The sequence below is a fragment of the Schistocerca serialis genome, chromosome 1 (genome assembly GCF_023864345.2).
Source record: "Schistocerca serialis cubense isolate TAMUIC-IGC-003099 chromosome 1, iqSchSeri2.2, whole genome shotgun sequence".
NCBI lineage: Eukaryota > Metazoa > Arthropoda > Insecta > Orthoptera > Acrididae > Schistocerca > Schistocerca serialis.
Window position 1 is genome coordinate 141,114,628 of NC_064638.1, and position 26,341 is coordinate 141,140,968.

At 42.1% G+C, this 26,341-nt stretch overlaps 1 protein-coding gene across 1 annotated transcript in view; it reads right to left on the reverse strand.

Moving 5' to 3' along the window:
• Nucleotides 1–16,918, reverse strand: part of LOC126457134 (odorant receptor Or2-like) — an 83,486-nt gene extending 66,568 nt beyond the window's left edge. The window contains exon 1 of the mRNA XM_050093203.1: nt 16,825–16,918. The gene's annotated coding sequence lies outside the window, so the exon portion shown is untranslated. The remainder of the gene's footprint in view (nt 1–16,824) is intronic.
• Between the last annotated feature and the right edge of the window lie 9,423 nt (nt 16,919–26,341).

Below are 26,341 nucleotides of genomic sequence, written 5' to 3' on the forward strand. Positions count from 1 at the left end.
GTCAAGCCAAGATCCCCATTCCCTGAGACACACAACGTTCCACCGCCGCGCCTCACGGTGGTCGCTGAAGTATGCTCAGAGCTTACGGTGACAGGGGACTGGCGGCGCTTACCAGTCCCCAGCTCAGGAACCCAGGGGTCGCCAAGCCCGTACCCAGCAAATGAATGCTGAGCCCCTGGGGGCTGTTTGATAGGTACTACTCGTTGTTTCTTCAACGTGCTTTTCATCTTTTGAACCAACATCAGTCAACACAGAGTAAACTGGACGCACTAAAATCTGTCGAGGTAGGTCGACTGAATTATCTGCACCGAAACTACAAAAATGTATTTTTAGACGGAACTGTGATCTGAAGCAGGTGTAAGGAGTAGAGTAAAGAGTCTCTTTCATTAAATATACGCACAAAAGATGTTGTTGTTGTTGTTGTGGTCTTCAGTCCTGAGACTGGTTTGATGCAGCTCTCCATGCTACTCTATCCTGTGCAAGTTTCTTCATCTCCCAGTACCTACTGCAACCTACATCCTTCTGAATCTGCTTGGTGTATTCATCTATTGGTCTCCCTCTACGATTTTTACCATCCACGCTGACCTCCAATACTAAATTCGTGATCCCTTGATGCCTCAGAACATGTCCTACCAACCGATCCCTTCTTCTAGTCAAGTTGTGCCACAGACTTCTCTTCTCTCCAATTCTATTCAATACCTCCTCATTAGTTATGTGATCTATGCATCTAATCTTCAGCATTCTTCTGTAGCACCACATTTCGAAAGCTTCTATTCTCTTCTTGTCTAAACTATTTATCGTCCATGTTTCACTTCCATACATGGCTACACTCCATACAAATACTTTCAGAAAAGACTTCCTGACACTTAAACCTATACTCGATGTTAACAAATTTCTCTTCTTCAGAAACGCTTTCCTTCTCATTGCCAGTCTACATTTTATATCCTCCCTACCTCGACCATCATCAGTTATTTTGTTCCCCAAATAGCAATACTCCTTTACTACTTTAAGTGTCTCATTTGCTAATCTAATTCCCTCAGCATCACCCGACTTAATTAGACTACATTCCATTATCCTCGCTTTGCTTTTGTTGATGTCCATCTTATATCCTCCTTTCAAGACACTATCCATTCCGTTCAACTGCTCTTCCAAGTCCTTTGCTGTCTCTGACAGAGTTACAATGTCATCGGCGAACCTCAAAGTTTTTATTTCTTCTCCACGGATTTTAATACATACTCCGAATTTTTCTTTTGTTTCCTTCACTGCTTGCTCAATATACAGATTGAATAACATCGGGGAGAGGCTACAACAATGTCTCACTCCCTTCCCAACCACTGCTTCCCTTTCATGCCCCTCAACTCTTATAAGTGCCATTTGGTTTATATACAAATTGTAAATAGCCTTTCGCTCCCCATATTTTACCCCTGCCACCTTCAGAATTTGAAAGAGAGTATTCCAGTCAACATTGTCAAAAGCTTTCTCTAAGTCTACAAATGCTAGAAACGTAGGTTTGCCTTTCCTTAATCTAGCTTCTAAGATAAGCCGTAGGGTCAGTATTATCTCATGTGTTCCAATATTTCTACGGAATCCAAACTGATCTTCCCCAAGGTCGGCTTCTACTAGTTCTTCCATTCGTCTGTAAAGAATTCGCGTTAGTATTTTGCAACCGTGACTTATTAAACTGATAGTTCGGTAATTTTCACATCTGTCAACATCTGCTTTCTTTGGGATTTGAATTATTATATTCTTCTTGATATCTGAGTGTATTTCGCCTGTCTCATACATCTTGCTCACCAGATGGTAGAGTTTTGTCAGGACTGGCTCTCCCAAGGCCGTCAGTAGTTCTAATGGAATGTTGTCTACTCCCGGGGCCTTGTTTCGACTCAGGTCTTTCAGTGCTCGGTCAAACTCTTCACGCAGTATCATATTTCCCATCTTCATCTACATCCTCTTCCATTTCCATAATATTGTCCTCAAGTACATCGCCCTTGTATAGACCCTCTATATACTCCTTCCATCTTTCTGCTTTCCCTTCTTTGCTTAGAACTGGGTTTCGATCTGAGCTCTTGATATTCATACAAGCGGTTCTCCTTTCTCCAAAGGTCTCTTTAATTTTCCTGTAGGCAGTATCTATCTTACCCCTAGTGAGATAAGCCTATACATCCTTACATTTATCCTCTAGCCATCACTGCTTAGCCGTTTTGCACTTCCTGTCGATCTCATTTTTGAGACGTTGGTATTCCTTTCTGCCTGCTCCATTTACTGCATTTTTATATTTTCTCCTTTAATCAATTAAAATCAATATTTCTTCTGTTACCCGAGGATTTCTACTAGCCCTCGTCTTTTTACCTACTTGATCCTCTGCTGCCTTCACTACTTCATCCCTCAAAGCTACCCATTCTTCTTCTACTGTATTTCTTTCCCCCACTCCTGCCATTTGTTCCCTTACGCTCTCCCTGAAACTCTGTACAACCTCTGGTTTAAACTTTCTTTTATGATTCTTGAACCAAGTGTTAGCTATGATTAAGTTGTGCTCTGTGCAAAATTCTACCAGGCGGCTTCATCTTTCATTTCTTAGCCCCAATCCATATTCACCTACTACGTCTCCTTCTCTCCCTTTTCCTACTACCGAATTCCAGTCACCAATGACTATTAAATTTTCGTCTCCCTTCACTATCTGAATAATTTCTTTTATTTAATCATACATTTCTTCAATTTCTTCGTCATCTGCAGAGCTAGTTGGCATATAAAGTTGTACTACTTTAGTAGGCGTGGGCTTCGTGTCTATCTTGGCCATAATAATGCGTTCACTATGCTGTTTGTAGTAGCTTACCCGCATTCCTATTTTTTTATTCATTATTAAACCTACTCCTGCATTACCCCTATTTGACTTTGTATTTATAACCATGTATTCCCTCTTGTTCCCCCTGCCACCAAACTTCACTACTTCCCACTATATCTAACTATAACCTATCCATTTCCCTTTTTAAATTTTCTAACCTACCTGCCCGATTAAGGGATCTGACATTCCACGCTCCGATCCGTAGAACGCCAGTTTTCTTTCTCCTGATAACGACGTCCTCTTGAGTAGTCCCCGCCCGGAGATCCGAATGGGGGACTATTTTACCTCCGGAATATTTTACCCAAGAGGACGCCATCATCATTCACCATACAGTAAAGCTGCATGCCCTCGGGAAAAATTACGGCTGTAGTTTCCCCTTGCTTTCAACCGTTCGCAGTACCAGCACAGCAAAGCCATTTTGGTTTGTGTTACAAGGCCAGATCAGTCAATCATCCAGACTGTTGCCCCTGCAACTACTGAAAAGGCTGCTGCCCCTCTTCAGGAACCACGCGTTTGTCTGGCCTCTCAACAGATACCCCTCCGTTGTGGTTGCACCTACGGTACGGCTATCTGTATCGCTGAGGCACGCAAGCCTCCCCACCAACGGCAAGGTCCATAGTTCATGGGGCGACAAAAGATGTACAACGTTGTAATTTGTAACAGAGCAAGGAAATTCATTGTTACGGGCATCTTTGCACATGTGTAGTGTATACAAAGATCACAATATATTAGAAAAAATGAAACGGGATTTTTGATTGGTCCTGCTGACATGTATCATAAGACGCTGGTTAAGTCCAAAATGAAACAAAACTTGCATTAAAGAGTTAAATATGAGTAAACATACTGTCTCTAAAGAGATGTATTCATCGACTTTCTTATGAGTATTAGCGAAATTTTGAAACCTAAGACGGATTGATCTTTACGCTTCTAGTGTACGGTAATTACTTAATATTCTGAACTGGCATCTAAATTCATTTAAATTGTTTGTGTTCAGGCCTACTGCGTTTCGAAATAGATATACAGGATGTTACAAAAAAGCTACGGCCAAACTTTCAGGAAACATTCCTCACACACAAATAAAGAAAAGATGTTACGTTAATTTCCATGTTAGAGCTCATTTTAGTTTCGTCAGTATGCACTGTACTTCCTCGATTCACCGCCAGTTGCCCCAATTGAAGGAAGGTAATGTTGACTTCTGTGCTTGTGTTGACATGCGTCTCATTGCTCTACAGTACTAGCATCAAGCACATCAGTACGAATCATCAACAGGTTAGTGTTCATGACGAACGGGGTTTTGCAGTCAGTGCAATGTTTACAAATGCGGAGTTGGCGGATGCCCATTTGATGTACGGATTAGCACGGGGCAATAGCCGTGGCGCGGTACGTTTGTATCGAGACAGATTTCCAGAACGAAGGTGTCCCGACAGGAAGACGTTCGAAGCAATTGATCGGCGTCTTAGGGAGCACGGAACATTCCAGCCTATAACTCGCGACTGGGGAAGACCTAGAACGACGAGGACACCTGCAATGGACGAGGCAATTCTTCGTGCACTTGACGATAACCCTAATGTAAGCGTCAGAGAAGTTGCTGCTGTACAAGGTAACGTTGACAACGTCACTGTATGTAGAGTGCTACGGGAGAACCAGTTGTTTCCGTACAATGTACAGCGTGTGCAGGCATTATCAGCAGCTGATTGGCCTCCACGAGTACACTTCTGCGAATGGTTCATCCAACAATGTGTCAATGCTCATTTCAGTGCAAATGTTCTCTTTACGGATGAGGCTTCATTCCAACGTGATCAAATTATAAATTTTCACAATCAACATGTGTGGACTGACGACAATCCGCACGCAGTTGTGCAATCACGTCATCAACACAGATTTTCTGTGAACGTGTGGGCAGGCATTGTTGGTGATGTCTTGATTGGGCCCCATGTTCTTCCTCCTACGCTCAGTGGAGCACGTTATCATGATTTCATGCGGGATACTCTACCTGTGCTGCTAGAACATGTGCCTTTACAAGTACGACACAACATGTGGTTCATGCACGATGGAGCTCCTGCACATTTCAGTCGAAGTGTTCGTACGCTTCTCAACAACAGATTCGGTGACCGAATGATTGGTAGAGGCGGACCAATTCCATGGCCTCCACGCTCTCCTGAGCTCAACCCTCTTGACTTTCATTTATGGGGGAATTTGAAAACTCTTGTCTACGCAACCCCGGTACCAAATGTAGAGACTCTTCGTGCTCGTATTGTGGACGGCTGTGATAAAATAGCCGGCCGCGGTGGCCGTGTGGTCCTAGGCGCTGCAGTCCGGAACCGTGGGACTGCTACGGTCGCAGGTTCGAATCCTGCCTCGGGCATGGATGTGTGTGATGTCCGTAGGTTAGTTAGGTTTAAGTAGTTCTAAGTTCTAGGGGACCGATGACCACAGATGTTAAGTCCCATAGAGCTCAGAGCAATTTTTTGTGATACAATACGCCATTCCCCAGGGCTGCATCAGCGCATCAGGGATTCTATGCGACGGAGGGTGGATGCATGTATCCTAGCTAACGGAGGACATTTTGAACATTTCCTGTAACAAAGTGTTTGAAGTCACGCTGGTACGTTCTGTTTCTGTGTGTTTCCATTCCATGATTAATGTGATTTGAAGAGAAGTAATAAAATGAGCTCTAACATGGAAAGTAAGCGTTTCCGGACTCATGTCCACATAACATATTTTCTTTCTTTGCGTGTTAGGAATGTTTCCAGAAAGTTTGGCCGTACCTTTTTGTAACACCTTGTATATTTTATGAATTACTTACCAGTCGCGTTTCCACTGACTGAACGAATAGAGAGCGTCGATGAGCGTTGTGCACGCATGTAAAAGTAAACTATCTCGCGCGTTTCGTTCCTCACTGCCAACGAAAGCACGAAACCAACAACTGGGCGGAAGCAACTGGCGGTCACTGTTGTCGAATGGAAGCACTAATTGTCACTCCAAGAGAAGTCGTGGCCTGTCTGTGGACGAAACGCGGTAGAAGTTCAAACGCTGTTCAGAAAACAGCGGCGTGGTGACAATACTACAGCGGAAGTCCCTCCTCCGGAGAGTCGAAACTAGATTAAAATCAAATGGAATTTTTTTTAAGTGGCGCCAAAACGATCTTAGAGTCTTGGCAATGGATTTAGTCATTCAATTCATTATTCCCCAAGCCACCTTACTTTGTGTGCCCGAGAGAATGTACTCCTTGTACCAGTGACCTGTGCTCCCCCTCCGTTTCGAATTGTGGGCGCCGAGTATTAGCAGGGCTTCCCGATCTGCCACGGCAGCACACGCTTCGCACTTCGTTTTGGGGAACTACCTGCTTTGACCCAGTTGTTGTCATTGCGACTACTGTTAGACTGCTTGGCCAGTATTGAGGAGGATATCTAAACAGTTTGGGCGCCTTCGCGTGACACTACCGAGTAGTGCTTCTCCGCAGCCCCTGAGCCGACTTTTTATAGATGGCATTCGAGGCTTGGCCGATGAAACGCGCCACCGGCTGCCGCCCTGTGCAGACCGCTATTGGAAACAATGTCCCGCCAGCGGTAGCTCAATGTGAAGGCGACGTCAGTCTGGACAGTGTGGAGTTTTAGAATTTTGCGCGACGTGAAACAAGTTTCAAAAATAACATCTTTCATCTCTGAAAAACAGAAGATAACATATAAGTGACTCCTCGCGTATTATTTTGACCAGTGCCTTTTGTTCCTATATTACCTAATTTCGGAATTAATGTTAGTAATGTAACATTATTTGAGATTACTCACAAATTTTTACTCGTTCTCGTCCATAGTGGACTGTTTTTAATGCTAAAGTTAAATTAGAAAGTACAGAGAATTTCAACATCTGTCGTTTTACTTGATAAGCATGAAGTATTTTTATGTTCACCCATCATCTTCAGGTGGTAAATTGAACAACTAATTGATGAAACTAAATTAGTTTTACTGTATTTGCTTAGGCAGCGAAAACTGAGTTTTCGTGGATAGACGTACTTTTTGATGCAATGAGTCCTCTTGAGTGGATGATAGTGTATATTACATTCAAAACTATGACTTTACATACCTGCAAGTAAGCATTGAGCTACTGTAACGCTGTAATATCATTCTCACTGTTTACATTGCACTTCTCTGAAGCTTAAATACTTTGTTTTGATAACGTAATTAATATAGTTATTGCATTCTTATTACCACTATGTTTGTTTACAATCGAGTATCATTGTGAATTGTATTGAAAATAAAAATTAGAAAGAAATATTTGTGTGTCTATTGAAGATTTTACAACCATTATCTTCAAAACGTAAGTATATATATATATATCTCCTTTTTGCCGATGATACTTCACTTTTTACCTCAGGTGTAGATAAACTTCAACAAAGAATACAAAAACATGATACCGCAGTTTTGAAAGTAGGTCTGCAAAACAGTTGTAATAAAACTAAAGAAGTTATAGCTAACAGATGAAAAAGGAAGTAGTACAAATTAATAGTGAACTCACAAAAACCCTTCACGAATTGTTATACTTAGTATCTTTTACAATAACGACTTGACGGAGAGCAAAAGAAATAAACAGAAGTGAAAAGACGGTTTGGAGTACCTTTGGTGAACAAAATAGTGTTTTCAAAATTACGCTTACTATGCGACTGAAAGACAATCATTGTGTGTTGCCTGTATTGACTTACAGCAATGAGACATGAACTTTCAGCGCGAAAATAATTGAAAGTTTCTCATCGAGACGCATGTTCTGAATTACGAGGAGAGACAGAAAAACAATCAAATTGATCAGGGAAGTGACTAGAGTCGAAAATGCAATTATGACTGTAGCGAACAAGGAATGGAGTTGGACGGGACACACGTCCAGGCGAATAGATGGAAGATAGACCAAGAAAGCTTTTTGCTGGACTTTAATACAACTGACACTACGACCTGATGGAAGCTGGCATCAGAAAGCGAGAACGAGCAGTGTGGATGTATGTACCCAAATACCGCAGTACACGGAAAAAATCAAGAAGTGGATGTGAAGTGAATGCTGTTATTGCTGCTGCTGCTCATGATGTATGTCCTGCAAGATGGCTATGGGTGAGTGGACGAACATCACATGTTTATCTCACCCTCAACGTTAATGAAAAGGAAGGAAGATGATAGTTTATCGTCAACAGGTCTGTCAATGGAGACGGAGCCCAAGCTCGGATTACAAAACGGTGTGGAAAGAAATCGGCGGTACCCGTTTCAAAGTACCCATCCGGCACTTCCGTCGAGAGATTTAGCGATTCATAGTAAACACAAATTAGGATGCCATGATGAGTATCTAAACCATCGTCTTGATGAAAGCGAGTCGGATGTGTTAGGCACTGCGCCATCTCATTCGATCCACGCGCTGAAGAAAACCTGCGAATATTTAACGTCGAATAAAGAAAGATCTGAAGAGCTCTCAGCTTCGCTAGTATATCTTCTGTAGTATATCTTCTGCCATCTACCTATAACTAACACAATATCCTGTAAAGTCTAGAATTACGCAGAGCAAATGGGAAAAGTTGTAAATTCTAGTGCAAGTTAACAACTAGCAAATTAAATTGTAGGAGAGGTAACTGGAATTCAGTCTGTGGAACACCTTTATCGAGGAGCAAGAAAGGAACAGTACATGTCTGGTGGGTCATATACACCAAATGCAAACTTGATGATGATGAATACTCCACCTACTTGTCAGAGCAACCTAACGGTTACGGTAGTTCGTTACCAAGTCACAACACTGGCCGCTGGCTCAATCTACAAATCTCACATCGGTCAATGAGCTAGACATTATATCCTGCACGCCGACAACATCGGCTCCTTTCATCAACCCCATATTTCCAATCCGCCAGTTACGAAGTTATTTCCGTTTTAGTACTTATAACGCAACGGTCGGCGTGACTGACATTCCAGAGATTGCTACGTTGGTATTATGAACGCCTGAAAGACAACTTTTCTCTATGGGTTAATGGCGATAGCATCCTATTTGAGTTTCTGAGTATCAAGTATTCCTCTATTCGGATCACCGGGGACTACTCAGGAGGATGTTGTCATCAAGGAAAAATAACTAACTTTCCAGTTGTCACAGTGTGAAATGTTAAATTCCTTATTGGGATATGCACGGCTAGAGAATTTAAAAAGTGAAATGAATAGGTTGAAGTTAGATAAAGTGGGAATTAATGAAGTGCGATGGCATAATGAATAGCACTTCTCGTCAGCTGAACGCACGGCTATAAAGAAAAAAAAATCAAATAGGGGTAACGCATGAGTAGTTCTAATAATGAACAAGAAAATAGGAAATTGGATCAGCTACGTATTACCGCAACTGAGGTAGACACGAAGCCAATATCCACTACAGCAGTACATGTTTATAAGCATACTACAGAGTGAAACAACGTATGATGAAACAGAAGAAATTATTCAAATAGTTAAGGGAGACGAAAACTTGAATGTGGTGGGTCATAATGCGAATACGGAGAGAAGCGAAAAAGTGGTAGGAGGACTTGGACTGGGAGAAATGAAATCTGCAGCAATTTGTAGGAGGGTTGCACTTCCGATGAACGATTCTCTTGAGTCGCTGTTGGTCCCATTCTTGCATGATCTTTTTCCGGCCGCAGCGTTGTCGGAGATTTCATGTTTTACCGGACTCCTGATATTCACAGTATATTCGTGGAATGGTCGTGTTGGAAAACCCCCGCTTCATCGCTACCTCGGAGATTCTGTGTCCCATCTCTCGTGCGCCGTCTATAACACCACGTTCAAACTCACTTAAATTTTGATAACCTGCCACTGTAGCAGCAGTAACCGAGCTAACAACTGCGCCAGACACTTGGTGTCTTACATAGGCTTTACCGACCGCAGCGCCGTATTTTACCTGTTTACATATCAATGTATTCGAATACGCAAGCCTATACCAGTTTCTTTGCCGCTTCAGTGTATATGAACATTGTGGAAAGTGAATAGCAAGGAAAACATGGGGGATATTGTACTGCGAGAAGAATTTGACATAACACTGAAAAGAAATCAAGGCCCTTAAAGCAGATGACATTCTTTCAGAATCACTGATCCTTCGCAGAGCTAACCATGATAGAGCTATTCCACTTGGTGTGCAAGATATATGAGACTCCAGAAATACACTCAGACTTCAAGCATGTAATAATTCCATTTCCAAAAAGGCAGATTCTGACAGATGTGAATGTTGCCGAACTGTCAGGTCAATAAGCCGTAGTTGCGAGATACTGACGCAGATTACTTACAGGTGAATCGATAAACTAGTAGAGGTCAATTTTGGGAAGATCAGGCGTTTTGGAGAAATGTGAGCACATGTGACGCAATACTGAGCCTGCGATTTATCTTAGAAGATTGGTTGAGGAAAGATAAGCCTCTGTCCGTAGCTTTGACGAAACCTTCTCGGCTTATCAGCCAAATTGTGGCTGCATTTTTAACTCATAATATCCTGCCTATGCTGATTAGACAGATGTTAGCATCGGGAATAAAGATGGCTACCAACAGCATCACTGTGCATACGCAGGAGGCTTTCACCATCTTGAAAAACGGGCTAAGTAAAATCAGAGACATTTCGGGAGGACGTTTTTAACGTCTCATAACTATGCAGCGATGATACGTAGTTTCACCTCAGTATCTTATGATGATTTCAGAAAATAGCTGACGGGGCACATAATATGTAGAACTTTGATTTAATGAATTATTCCTCAATACCAACGTCAATATTTTAGACCCCACTCTTTTATGAACTTTCTTTCTACAGGCTTAGCCGCGTGCAATTACTGAGGAGCTGACCCTCTGGACACAGCACTATGAAGATGCCAAGTAGTAAGTGGATACTAAACCAGTACAGAACGGTAACCATCAAAGGCGGCGATAAAGCTAAATTAATGTTCCATTATTGACTGCACTATTTAATTTTTGTTAAGAAACACTGTCTTTTTACCTTTTAAAGCACTGCTGTAGCAAAGATGATAATTTACATTTTTTACAGTAGATGCTTGTTACTAAATGAAGTAGATATATTTACTGTCTTTTGATCTGATGCCAGTTGTGCTTAAGTTCTTCCAAGAAGTTGACGGTCAGCTTTTATCATTGTTGTGGAAAGTGTCATATTAAATTGTCAATTTAATATGGAATAAATATAGTAAGTTTTCGATGAGTCGGTGTCTTATGCTACAACCTATTGTATAACACCACATTTCAGAAGTTCGTATTCTCTTCTTGTCTAAACTGCTTGTCGTCCACGTTTCATTTCCTTCAGACAAGTACATTTAGAAAATACCTCCTAATATCTAAATTTATATTCGATCTTAACAAATAGCTTTTTCTCAGAATGTCTTTTCTTTCTATTATCAGACTATTTTATATCTTCTCTACTTCAGCCATCGACAGTTATTTTCCTATCCAAAAAGAAAAACTCACCGACTACTTTCATTGCCCGACTTTCTAATCTAATTGTATCAGCATCACATGAATTAACTCTATTACATCACATTACCGTTGTTTCATTTTTGTTGATATTCATCTCATAATCTACTTCTAAGACTATATCCATTCCATTTAACTAATCACGTAAGTCCTTAACTGTCTATGACAGTGTTGGAATGTCATCCGCGAACCTCAAAGTTTGTATTTCTTCTACCAGAACTTTAATTCCATTTCGAATTTTTTCTAGATTTCTTTTACCGCTTGCTCAATGTACAGACTGTATAACATTGGGGAGAAGCTACAACTTGGTCACACTTCCTTCTCAACTATTGCATCCCTCTCGTGTTCATCGACTCCTATAACTGTAGTCTGGTTTCAGTACAAGTTGTAAATAAAATTTCGCTCAGTATTTTATTCCTGCTACCTTCAGAATTTCAAAGAGTGCGGACCCGTCATCATTGTCAAAAGTTTTATTTAAATCTACAGGCGCTACAAAACATGTAGATTTGCCTTGCTTCAACTCATCTTATGAGATACATGGTAGGGTCAGTATTACCTCGCGTACTGCTACATTTCTCTGGGACCTAATCTGATCTTACCGTGGCCGGCTTCTATCAGCTTTTTCATTCTTTTGTAAGTAATGTGTCACTATTTTACAACCATGTTGTATTAACGTTCACACCAGTTAGCATGTCGCTTCTTTGGGATTAGAACTCTTATATTCTTTATGAAGTCTGAAAGCGTTTTGCCTGTCTAATATATTTTGCATGCAAGGCTGAATAGTTTTGTACGGAGGTTCTGCCAAGGATCTAACATATCTCGTGTGCAATGTTGAATAGTTTAGCAAGGAGGTTCTGCCAGGGATCTCAATTACTACGAAAGAATGTCGCCTACTGGAGATGGCAGTTTAGGTCTTTCAGAGCTCTGTCAATTCCTCTTGCGGTTGTGAACATTTTACTGTAATATTTCTTTTTGTTTTTTCTTTTTTCACAGCAAAGAGAATTGCAACAGTGCAAGTTTCCGTTCCTTTCTGTATACGTTCTGTAACTGCCGTCTACGGAACTGTTATTCTTATGCAATGTGCTTAGAATATTTCTAAGTGCATAAAATGGTATATTAATGTAAAATTGTAATTTAGATTGAAAGATTAAAACATTGTTCTCTATGCAATTTATGCCAGAAAAATCAGCTTTGGAAATGAGTTTGGGGGGGATAGCAGAGACTGATTGTTGTCGTGCTTGAGCGAGAGAGTGTCGTCTTTCTAGCATATGTATTTAAGAGTGTGTTTTTGGTGTACAACACGGACCTTTCGATACATATTGCAGACTTTGAACTTAGAAGACACACAATTAATGCGTTTACCGTGCGGACCATCATCTCACCAAGTAAGCTTCAGAACTGCCATGTCCACGTAGGGAAGTAACGTGTTGGCTGAGTGGACGGTTTTCGCTGTGTGGCATGGAATGGATGTGCGCATCAAAGGGATTTTGTTATAAACTACTATTTCAGAAAATATTAATCCGAGAGCTAAGATGTTCGAACAGTGGAGTAACGTTTCTGGTGGCTTTGCTGCTTTCGGGGTATAGCGAATCATACAGTGAAAGCTATAAAAACGGAAGAATGAAGAGGCAAGTTTATCATGTTGACTGTTTTCAGTGCACTGGGTGGACTGTGCAGTTTAATCACAAAATATATACTTCCTGCCATGGACTAATATTTCACAAAATAACAATCTGAAAGCTATCCAGTTTGTACAGTGGAGTAACATGTTCAGCAAATGATTCGTTTTTGATGTGCAACGCAGACTATGAACTACAAATGTACTGCAGTGGATCTTGCCATAAACTAATATCTGAGAAAATAATATAAAATTATAAGATTCGAAGAGTGGTGAGAAGTGTTCAATAAGAGCAGTAACGTTGCTAAACATCAGGTTTTTCTCGGTGAAGCACGTTTGCTCCACATCGCCGGCTACAGATATTTCAAACAACGAGGGAAGGGTAGTTTCTAGTGCATTGCTATACAGGTGGATGACAATTCCAGGAGCTGTATTTCATACGAGTTGCACTAAAACGGTTTATAGACGGCGTGGGATGAGGGGATGTTATTTCTTACAGCTGTCTTACAGTGTCTTAAGTAATAAACAAACAATTTTTTGGCAGAAGTTACTTTTATGACTTGTTGTTGTTGTTACCAATCTCACGTATATTAAATCCCAGGCATATCATATGATACTTTCAGTAATTTGAAAACATTAAGTGAAATTAATTTATTTTATTAAATTATCTTTTATAGCAAAATGTTATGATTTTGAGAATACTATGCCTTTTGAACTCGTTTTTGTAGCATTGATCTACACATTCACTTAAATAGATATAATTTTTTTATTTTATATTTTCTCCATCTTCTACTACATATAGCCTAACAGTGTTTTGGCAATGTTTGCGAGTGTTGCTTCATTCTTTTGCAAGTTTACCCATACTGCCCTCCGAATTACGAGTTTTTTAATGCAATGTGCAATGAAATACGAGCGTCATATATCGTTCGCCATGAAGCCAGTTGACCTCGACAAATCAGGAACGCGTGAATGGATTTTCATTGATGAAGCATTTAGACAGCATGAAAGTTTTAAATCTGACAAATGAGTGTTGGGTGAGGTTTGTCTACGTAATAGAATTCGTCTTACTATGATATTTTACGGCCATTGTGGAGCCTTGCTTCCTTGTTTGTTTCAGTCTCAGTGAATTCTGGGAACAGTCAAAATTTTATGTTTTTTACTTGTTCCAATATTATGTACTATGTCATGTAATTAGAAACGTGTCAAGTTTCCACCTCTTCCTTATGTTTTTGGATCAAATTCTGCTTTAATTGGAAAGAACAGTTATTCCTGTAGAAGTAATTTTAGGGTAAATTTCTGTTTCGTCATATAGTTTCATATCTTCTATCTCATATGCATTTACATTGAGGCAACAGAAGTCATGGGTAGTGATATGCACACGTACAGATGGCGGCAGTATCGCGTACACGAGGTATGAAAGGGCAGTGCATTGGCTGTCATTTATACTCAGGTAATTGACGTGAAAAGTTTCCAACGTGTTTACGTCCACACGACAGGAATTAACACCCTTTTAATGCGGAATGGTAGTTGGAGCTCATGGGACATTCCATTTCGGAAATCGTTACGGAATTCAGTATTCTGAGGTCCTCAATGTAAAAGACTGCGCCAAGAATACCAAATTTAGAGCATTGCCCCTCACCACGTACAACGCAGTGGCCGTCGGCCTTCACTTAACGATCCAGAGCAGCGGCGTTTGCGTATACTTGTCAGTGCCAAGCGACGCTGTATGGGCTAACTGCAGAAACCAATGTGGGACGTAGGACGAACGTATTCATTAGGACAGTGCGGGGAAATCTGGTGTTAATCGGCTGTGGCAGCAGATGACGGACGCGAGTGCTTGTTCTAACAGCACGACATCGCCATTCGCCTGCATCGCGTCGCCTGGGCTCGTGACTACATCGGCTGCACCCTAAACGACTGGCCTGGTCAGATGAGTCTCGACTTTAGTAGCTAAGAGCTGATGATAAGGTTCGAGAGTGACGCAGGTCCCACAAAGCCATGGACACAACTTGTCAACAACGCAGTGTGCAAGCTGGTGGTAGCTCTATAATGGTGTGGGCTGTGTTTATACGGAATGGACTGAGTCCTCTGGTTCAACTGACCCGATTACTGAATGGAAATGGTTGTGTTCAGTTACTGGTAGAACATCTGCAACCATTAATGGACTTCATGTTCCCAAACAACTATGGACTTTTTATGGATGACAGTTGTAGCAGCCCTTTTTCTGTTTTCGCTTTCTCGTCTAATAGGTGAAAGTTTGATTTTATGTTTTACACATTGACTGTCATTGAAAGGTTTTACTTTTATTTAATATTGTCCCGGCTAAGTATCAGTTTAATTACTTTTAAAACCCAATGTTAAACGTGGGTGACTACAGGTATAGTCTTCCCAACTCTGAGGGAAAAAATCTTTAGTAGCTTTACTACCAATGTTTACAGACGACGATACTTTAACCTTTTGTTCAATTGTTTTAGTTACGAATCGCTAGTTTGTTCTTGGCATAGATCACGTAACCTTAACGTTTATTAATCTAAGTTAAATTAATGTTCAAGATTTGTATTATGTTTCAAATTATCAACGTCAGTTTATTGACTAGAATTATTAATAAATAGGTTCACTCATACGATCTCATTCAAAGAAGTTGTTGAATTAGATCTCTAAGTAGGATTCCCGCTAGCATCAGAGATGTTAGATAATATCCTGTCACTTTCGGTAAATAAGTTATTTCTATTTAATATCCGCAAACTGTCATTAACTATGATGACTAGTCGCGTGAAGTTAAAGTTTCCCACTATCACAATTCAAAGTCCGAATCCGGTTAAAATTCTCAATTCAGTAAAGCGTTTAAACATTCACACGAATTGACATTAAAGCCAAAGAGATTACTATTCACCTTCCTGTTTATCTAATCTAATAAATGTCCAAATTAAAGTCTTGAATTGACAATCCTCAAAAACAGTCTCGTCACGATCTATTCTTGATCCCCGTTTAAAAAAGTCCCAATTGTTGTTCTCTAAAGCTGTACGTCCTAAATAACTTCAGAACTAGAACAGACTAGAGAATGGAGTATCGTAATTACGACGTATGGCTATTTATACTTTAATAAACACTGTCTTTGGTGTCCCAGACCTACGTTCTGTTACAATAATATTGATTTTCTTACGTATTGGAACAACTAATAGTTTAATATTTTCTACTGTTTTTCCCCCTTCCCATGTTTCTAAAATTTACAATTAAATTTTTCTTTTCTTTTCTTTTGCTTTCTATACTAGATATTTCCCTCTATTTGTTTTTATTTATTTTTCGTAATTACTACTTGTGGAGGGACTTGGGTCATTTTGTGAATTGATATTTTAAGGAAATGGGAGCTAATTTGGGAGCTATTTTTGTTTTTTCAACACCGAGAGGCGTTGTAGGTGTTACACAGTGCGCCATGTCATTGGGCCAAAGTTGTTCACAATTGGTTTGAAGAACATTGTGGACAGTTAGAGCGAATGATTTGGCCACCATGATCGCCCGACAAGAATTCCATCGAACATTTATGGCACATAATTGAGAGGTCAGTTTGTGCACAAAAACCTGCACGGGCAACACATTCGCAATTCTGGACGGCAGTAGTGGCAGCAAGGTTCATTATTTCTTCAGGGGACTTGCAACGACTTGTCGAGACCTTGCCATGTCGAGCTGCTGCACTATGCCGGTAAAAGGATGATATTACTAGGTGTCCCGCGACTTTTGTTCGTATAATTCTTCGCCAGCTTCTGTACCATTTTCATGACACTCATTAATGTTATTCGCTGCAAGATAGGTAATTTACGAAGGCCGCTCTGGCCGAAGCATAGCTGTAAATGTGCAAGGGACTGTGAAGAGTGTGAGCTTTCATCCTGAGGAGAGCTGCGCACCTGTGTGAACCTGAAGAGCGCGGTGCCGAAGGCGAGCCTGCGGGCGCGCGTGGCGGCGTTGCGGCCGCCCGGGTCTGCGTGTGCGCGGCGAGCGGCCGCCAGCCGCACCAGTAGAGCGTTGAAGCTGCCGCGGTCCAGCACGTACGACACCACCTGCACACAGCGCCGCTGTCACTGGCTGTCCCAGCACTCTCGGTCATTCTTATATCTAGTCTACTCGCTAAGAATATAGCCTGTGCGTATCAACGTATCTTCCACATACTCGTTATATCTACATCTACAGGGTGTTACAAAAAGGTACGGCCAAACTTTCTGGAAACATTCCTCACACACAAAGAAAGAAAATATGTTATGTGGACATGTTTCCGGAAACGCTTACTTTCCATGTTAGAGCTCATTTTATTATTTCACTTCAAATCACATTAATCATGGAACGGAAACACACAGCAACAGAACGTACCAGCGTGACTTCAAACACTTTGTTACAGGAAATGTTAAAAATGTTCTCCGTTAGCGAGGATACATGCAGCCACCCTCCGTCGCATGGAATTCCTGATGCGCTGATACAGCCCTGGAGAATGGCGTATTGTATCACAGCCGTCCACAATACGAGCACGAAGAGTCTCCACATTTGGTACCGCGGTTGCGTAGACAAGAGCTTTCAAATGCCCCCATAAACGAAAGTCGAGAGGGTTGACGTCAGGAGAGCGTGGAGGCCATGGAATTGGTCCGCCTCTACCAATCTATCGGTCACCGAATCTGTTGTTGAGAAGCGTACGAACATTTCGACTGAAATGTGCAGGAGCTCCATCGTGCATGAACCACATGTTGTGTCGTACTTGTAAAGGCACATGTTCTAGCAGCACAGGTAGAGTATCCCGTATGAAATCATGATAACGTGCTCCATTGAGGGTAGGTGGAAGAACATGGGGCCCAATCAAGACATCACCAACAATGCCTGCCCAAACGTTCACAGAAAATCTGTGTTGATGACGTGATTGCACAATTGCGTGTGGATTCTCGTCAGCCCACACATATTGATTGTGAAAATTTACAATCTGATCACGTTGGAATGGAGCCTCATCCGTAAAGAGAACATTTGCACTGAAATGAGGATTGACACATTGTTGGATGAACCATTCGCAGAAGCGTACCCGTTGGAGGCCAATCAGCTGCTGATAGTGCCTGCACACGCTGTACATGGTACGGAAACAACTGGTTCTCCCGTAGCACTCTCCATACAGTGACGTGGGCAACGTTACCTTGTACAGCAGCAACTTCTCTGACGCTGACATTAGGGTTATCGTCAAGTGCACGAAGAATTGCCTCGTCCATTGCAGGTGTACTCGTCGTTCTAGGTCTTCCCCAGTCGCGAGTCATGGGCTGGAATGTTCCGTGCTCCCTAAGACGCCGATCAATTGCTTCGAACGTCTTCCTGTCGGGACACCTTCGTTCTGGAAATCTGTCTCGATACAAACGTACCGCGCCACGGCTATTGCCCCGTGCTAATCCATACATCAAATGAGCATCTGCCAACTCCGCATTTGTAAACATTGCACTGACTGCAAAACCACGTTCGTGATGAACACTAACCTGTTGATGCTACGTACTGATGTGCTTGATGCTAGTACTGTAGAGCAATGAGTCACATGTCAACACAAGCACCGAAGTCAACATTACCTTCCTTCAATTGGGCCAACTGGCGGTGAATCGAGGAAGTACAGTACATACTGACGAAACTAAAATGAGCTCTAACATGGAAATTAAGCGTTTCCGGGCACATGTCCACATAACATCTTTTCTTTATTTGTGTGTGATGAATGTTTCCTGAAAGTTTGACCGTACCTTTTTGTAACACCCTGTATACTTTCTATAGGGTACTATTTGTTATTTATTTATTTACACGTCTAGTTCCGTAGGAGCAAATTGAGGAGCAAATCTCCAAGGTCACGGGGCGTGTCAGTACATGAAATTACAACATAAAAGTAATACCAGATGAAATAAATTGTTTGTTGTTGTTGTGGTCTTCAGTCCTGAGACTGGTTTGCTGCAGCTCTCCATGCTATTCTATCCTGTGCAATCTTCTTCATCTCCCAGTACCTACTGCAACCTACATCCTTTTGTATCTGTTTAGTGTATTCATCTCTTGGTCTCCATCTACGATTTTTACCCTCAACGCTGCCCTCCAATACCAAATTGGTGATCCCTTGATGCCTCAGAACACGTCCTACCAACCGACCCCTTCTTCTAGTCAAGTTCTGCCACAAACTTCTCCCCAGTCCTATTCAATACCTCCTCATTAGTTATATGATCTACCCATTTAATCTTCAGCATTCTTTTGTAGCACCACATTTCGAAAGCTTCTATTCTCTTCTTGTCCAAACAAGTTATCGTCCATGTTTGTCTTCCATACATGGCTACACTCCATACAAATACTTTCAGAAACGACTTCCTGACACTAACATCAATACTCGATGTTAACAAATTTCTCTTCTTCAGAAACGTTTTCTTTGCCATTGCCAGTCTGCATTTTATATCCTCTCTACTTCGACCATCATCAGTTATTTTGCTCCCCAAATAGCAAATCTCCTTTACTACCTTACGTGTCTCATTTCCAAATCTAATTCCCTCAGCATCACCCGACTTAATTCAACAACATTCCATTATCCTCGTTTCCCTTTTGTTGATGTTCATCTTATACCCTCCTTTCAAGACACTGTCCATTCCGTACAACTGCTCTTCCAAATCCTTTGCTGTCTCTGACAAAATTACAATGTCATCGGTGAACCTCAAAGTTTTTATTTCTTCTCCATGGATTTTAATACCTACTCCGTACTTTGAAAAAGAGTATTCCAGTCAACATTGTCAAAAGCGTTCGTTAAGTCTACAAATGCTAGAAACGTAGGTTTGTATCCATGGCTTTGCCTACATACACGCGTGTCAAATACAATACACATATATTTAACATATTTCACACGTATTTGTACATATATTTCACTTGTATCTCTGGTGTATTTCACCCAGCCATTTTAATATCACGCACCTCAATGTTTATTACGCCGTATCTACTTGAATATGTACTGTGAAAAATTTAATTTTGGAGGTACATCCAGTGGTATATGGAGGAGAAGTAGAACATATACATGCATGCATGCATATACAGGATGAATCACCTAAAATTTGCGCCGCAAATATTGCGGAAAAGCAAAATGCTATTGATGTGCGGCTTTCACAGAGAGACTCGTAATGTTAGGCAACAAGCAGATTGTAATCATACTTACAAAATGTATTTTTTGTGTAAACATACACTTTTTAAATGGAACAGTGCCTATTGACACCAAAAAACGAAAAGTAGAATTGATTATAATGCCAGTGGTGTCTGTTGGAGGAGTAGTGCGAGTCGTTTACGAGATATCGTATTTTGAAGTTTTCGCACTGACAATAGTTTGTGCCAATTAGTCTGCATAGTTGCTAGGTACAATGTTGTTATGTTTGCTTACAGTGAGCTTGTGTGCTCCTTGAGCGCACTGCGACTTGCCAGTCAGTTAATGTGTGTCATCTGAAGCAGTAGGCTCTGAGTGGACGACGGGATTTACCAGTGCACTAAAAGCCGACGTGTTGATGGCGTATGGAGAGTGTTGGAAGAAAGCAGTTCGTTCTTGTACGGTGTATGAGGCAAGATATCCCATTAGACGTCAACCATCTCGGCACTTATTTATTTACATCTTTACCCAATTACGTGAAAGTGGTAGTGTAACACGACAGTGTAACAGAAGGAAGCAGGTGACGACAGAAGAGAGGGAAATTAATGTTCTTGCTGCTGTTGCAGTTGATCCGCACGTAAGTTACCACGCTATCGCACGAGGAAGTGGCTTGAGCCAGGCAAATGTTCTAGGCATTCTCTATCGACATAGATGCCATGCCTACCACATCTCTCTCCATCAAGAGCTGCATGAAAACAATTGTGAGAATCGTGTTAACTTCTGTACATGAGCATTAAGACAGGACACACCAGATGTATCATGTCTCTTGTTTAGTGACGAAGCCACATTTACCAGTCGTGGGCGGGTAAACCGCCGAAACATGCACTGTTGGTCTATTGACAATCCCCGCTGTCTTCCTCAGGTGGAACGTCAGCATCCACGAAGTATAAACGTGTGATGTGGGCTAGAGAACCATCAGCTCGTAGAATCGTTTTTCATAGACGAAATACTGAACGCGCACAAGTATCGCAGCTTCCTAGCAGACCATCTTCCACGGATGCTAGGAGACGTTCCACTGTAAACCAGGAGGAACCTGTGGTACCAAAATAATGTCTGTCCAGCCCATAGTGCACGAACTTTTCCCAAATTGTTGGATTGGACGCAGAAGACCTGTACCTTGGCCGGCCCGTCCCCCGGATTTGACACCTTTAGACTTTTTTCTGTGGGAAAATCTGAATGACGTTTTCTACAGGTACATATCAACTACACCCGATGATATGCACACGTATTGCTGCGGCCTCCTTGGGCATCTCTGCCGAAATGCTAGCACCTGTGCAGCAGTCGTTCCATACCAGACTGGAAGCGAAGCGTGTATTGCCACTGCTGGTGTGACGGTGAATTGTCTCGTTACGAGTCAGAATCCACGTAACTACAGTCATGCTCGTAAATTAAGGATAATGCTGATACACGGTGAAACGACGCTCTGGTGGGCGGTTTGCGGGTTTAAATCACCTCTGGGTATGACCATGTGGTGCATTTGTCCTGCGGTCGTCGCACAGTGGCGCTGGCGGCAGTCCACATACGCAGAGGTGCGTTGGTGCATGTCAGAGTACGGTGCAGTAAGTAAGTGTGCAGACGTTTTCAGACGTGCTAATGGTGACTGTGTGTTGAAAATGGCTCAAAGAACACATATTGATGACGCTGCGAGGGGTAGAACACTAGGGCGACTGGAGGCTGGTCAAACACAGTAGGTCGCAGCATGGGCCCTCCGTGCGCCACAAAGTGTGATCTCAAGATTATGGTAATGATTCCAGCAGACAGGAAACGTGTCCAGGCGCTACAGTACGGGACGTCCACAGTGTACAGCACCACAAGAAGACCGATACCTCACCATCAGTGCCAGCAGACGCCCACGGAGTACTGCAGGTAGCCTTGCTCGAGACCTTACCGCAGCCACTGGAACAGTTGTCTCCAGAAACACAGTCTACAGACGACTGAACAGACATGGTCTATTCGCCCGGAGACGTGCAAGGTGCATTCCACTGACCCCTGGTCACAGGAGAGCACGTAAATCCTGGTGTCAAGAACATAGTACATAATCATTGGAACAGTGGTCCGAGGTTCTGTTCACGGACGATTCCAGGTATAGTCTGAACAGTGATTCTCGCCGGATTTTCATCTCGCGTGAACCAGGAACCAGATACCAACCCCTTAATGTCCTTGAAAGGGATGTGTATGGAGGTTGTGATTTGATGGCGTGGGGTGGGGTTATGATTGGTGCGCGTACACCCCTGCATGTGTTTGACAGAGGAACTGTAACAGGTCAGGTGTATCGGGACGTCATTTTGCGCCAGTATGTCCGCCTTTACAGGGGTGCAGTGGGTCCCACCTTCCTCCTGATGGATGATAACGCTCGGTCCCACCGAGCTGCCATCGTGGAGAAGTACCTTGAAACAGAAGATATCAGGTGAATGGAGTGAACTGCCTGTTCTCCAGACCTAAACCCCATCGACCACGTCTGGAATGCCCTCGGTCGATGTATCGCTGCGCGTCTTCAAACCCCTACGACACTTCAGGAGCTCCGACAAGCACTGGAGCAAGAATGGGAGGGTATACCCCAGCAGCTGCTCGACCACTTGATGCAGAGTATGCCAACCCGTTGTGTGGCCTGTGTACGTGTGCATGGCGATCATATCTCATATTGATGTCGGGGTACATACTCAGGAAACAGTGACGTTTTCTAGCAGATGTGTTTCGGGACGATTTTCTCAACTTATCACCAATACCGTGGACTTACATATCTGTGTCGTGCGTGTTCCCTATGTGCCTATGCTATTAGCGCCAATTTTGTATAGGGCCACGTTGTGTGGTACCACATTCTGCAATTATCCTTAATTTATGAGCATGAGTGTAGTTGCACACGTGTTGTGCTTTAGTATGTGCTACGACAGGTATTGTACAAGTGTCGGTTTAGGAACTTTTCAAAATACGATATCCCGTAAACGACTTGCACTAGAATTCTACTACACCATTCCCATTCTATTTTACTCTACGTTTAGTTTGTTAATGGCAATAGACATTGTTCCATTTAAAGAAGTCTATGTCTGAACAAAAAAATTCACATTCTAATATTATTACATCATGTTGACTGGGTAACGAAACGAGCAGCTGACTACCAATCCATTCTGTGAAAACCGCACGTCAATAGAACTTTCTCTGTACCCGCAATATTTGCGGTGCAAGTTTTATGCGATTCGCTGTGCATACGTACATCCATTTTTTTATTATGTATGGATGTGTTTGGCAGCTAAATGCCGATCCATAAACGTCAGCTAACGCTAAGAGCCTATCAAGAGGGTAGTTCTCTTACTCAGTATCAAGAATTATTGTTCGCACCCGGTAACTGAGTGGTCAGCGCGACAGAATGTCAATCCTAAGGGCACGTGTTCGATTCACGGGTGGGTCGGAGTTTTTCTCTGCTCAGGAACTGCGTGTTGTGTTGTTCTGATCATCATAATTTCATTCCCATCGACGCGCAAGTCACCGAAGTGGCGTCAAATCGAAAGACTTGCACCCGGCGAACGGTCTACGCGACGGGAGGCCCTAGCCGCACGACATTTACATTTTTTTACATAAAAAATTGTTACACAGCCAGTAATATTTTAAGATGTGCTTAATTTTAATTGACGTTGGTGAATTTCGGTTGTGAGCTAAGCAAAGTTGAAGCTTACCTCAAGTAGCGCGGCCGCTGCCAGACTAGAGGATGTGAGAGTGGGGATGTTTTATTATTAGTCTTCCAGCGCTGACAACTCGTGGGCGTGGGTGCCTTGCACCGATCGGCAGGAGAAGTGTAAAATTCAAACGGAAGTAACATGGATTTGTCTACTGCCTTAAAGAGACGGTGACCTTCACATACGTTTCGTAGTTGTACCAAGGAATATGAAATAAAATTAGGGATGCTGTAATACAACACAAATAGTAAAAGAAAAATGACATTCAAAACACTTAGTAAACATTTATGATCATGCGTCTAATTGTACAATGCATTTATATTTAGGCCTAAGTGCAGTTACTGTTATTTATCAGTTACTCATTCGCTCACACAGGCAACACAACCCTTAGTCAGGAAATTACAGTGCCATAACACTGGTATCGTTGTAGATGGCAACAACAGGAAGCAGAGAATAGTAAAGACGAAGTGTTCTGAACGATGCAGACTTTTAGCGACCAGTGCTGGGGGCCGCCGACCAACTTGTCGCACCCTTACTATAGCTAGACTAATCTGACCTCACAACAAACTAGATTACGTACGCTACCAATTAACAATAAGGTCGGTACATACGCAGTCCGAGGTAGCGGCTCACAATGTCAGCACTTGCTCTAGAGCAAAAAAAAATTGACGACTACCGCTCACTGCCCTACAGTTTCATCAAGTACCATTGAAAATATTACTCATTCTTTATCTTACCAGCCCATCTACTTTTCAACATTCTTCTGAGGCACCAAACGTAAAACAATTTGGTTCTCTTCTGTTCTGGTTTCCCCCACAGTCCATTACTGATTTCCGTAGAATGCTGAACTCCAAATTTACATTCGCAGAAATATCTTCCTCAAATTAAGGTCGACGATTCATATGAGTGACTTCCTTCGTCCAGGAGAGCCTTCATTGCCTGAGGTCGTCTACTTTTTATGTCCTCCTCGCTTTGTCCGTGATAAGTCATTTTGCTAGCAAGGTAGCAGAATTCTGTCACTTCGTCTGATTCGTGATCCCCAATTTTATTTTTAAGTGTATCGCTAATCTAATTTCTGCTACTCGTTATTACTTTCGTATTTCTTCAGTTTACTGTCAGACCATATTCTGTAGTCAGTAGACAATTCCATTCAACACGTCCAATAAAGCTTCTTCGCTTTTAGTGAGGTTAGCAATGTCATCAGAGAAACTTATTATTGGTCTTCATTAACTCTGAATTTCAGTCCAATTCCCGATTTTTTTCCTATTTCTGTCATTGCTTCTTCGATGTACAATACGGATGAAGTACTACACCCCTGTCTTATACCGATTCTCATCTCAACATTTTGTTCTTTGCATTCTCTACTTATTTTTTCCTCCTGTTTCTTGTACATACTGTTTATTGCCGGTCATTCCCAATAGCTTACACCTATTTTTGTGAGAATTTCAAACATTTTGTTCCATTTTATGTTGTGGAATGCTTTTTCTGGGTGGAAAAACTTGATTTTTCTGAAGTCTTGCTTCCATTATCAAGCACAACCTCATAACTGGCTCTCTTGTGCCTGTACCTTTCCTAAGTCCTAACTGATCGTCATCTAGCAGGTCGGCCATTTTCTTTTCCATTCTTATGGATGTTATTTTTGTCAGAAACTTGGACGTATGACCTGTCAGTCCGATAGTTTTTGCACTTATCTGACCTTGCTACTACGGACTGAATGGCTGACTTTTGTTTCAGAAGTCTGATGGTATGTCTCAAGTTTCATAGATTCTGCGCTCTTTAATACTCGTTTAGTTGCGACTTCCTCCAAAGGTCTCAAAAATTCCGAAGCCATATTACCAATTTATTCCACCTTATGTTACCTCAAGTCCTCCAAAGTTGTGTGAAACGCTGAGAATGTCTCTGTATGAGCTCTAATTTCTCTGAGTTTGTTTTTATTGCCACTTTTGGAAGCATGTCGGTCTAAGTAATACGTTATCGGAGTCTGAGTGAAATGTAAGCTTTCGGATTTTAACGACAAACCTCTCCGTGATGCGTAACACCTTTCCTGTAAAGTTTGCCACTGGAGTTCGGCGAGTATCTGCGTAAGGCTCTTGCGCTCACTAAACGAACCCGTGACGAAATGCACCGTTATTCTTTGGATGATCTCTGTCTTCTCTGTTAACCCTACCTGGAAAGTGTCCCATTGTGTCTAGAATATTCAACAATTGACCTAAACGCGTGTTTCAAATGGTTCAAATGGCTCTGAGCACTATGGGACTCAACTGCTGTGCTCATAAGTCCCCTAGAACTTAGAACTACTTAAACCTAACTAACCTAAGGACATCACACACATCCATGCCCGAGGCAGGATTCGAACCTGCGACCGTAGCGGTCGTGCGGTTCCAGACTGTAGCGCCTTTAACCGCTCGGCCACTCCGGCCGGCAAACGCGTGTTTCATAAGCCACTTATGTCGTGGATGATTTACATTTCTTAGGATTATTCCAATGGTATCTGTTTTCCATACAATTAGTCACAATTTAAATATCGTGGTCGATGTATAAAACTTTCTCCTAACGTCTCCTCTCCGACTGCGGGAGACATCT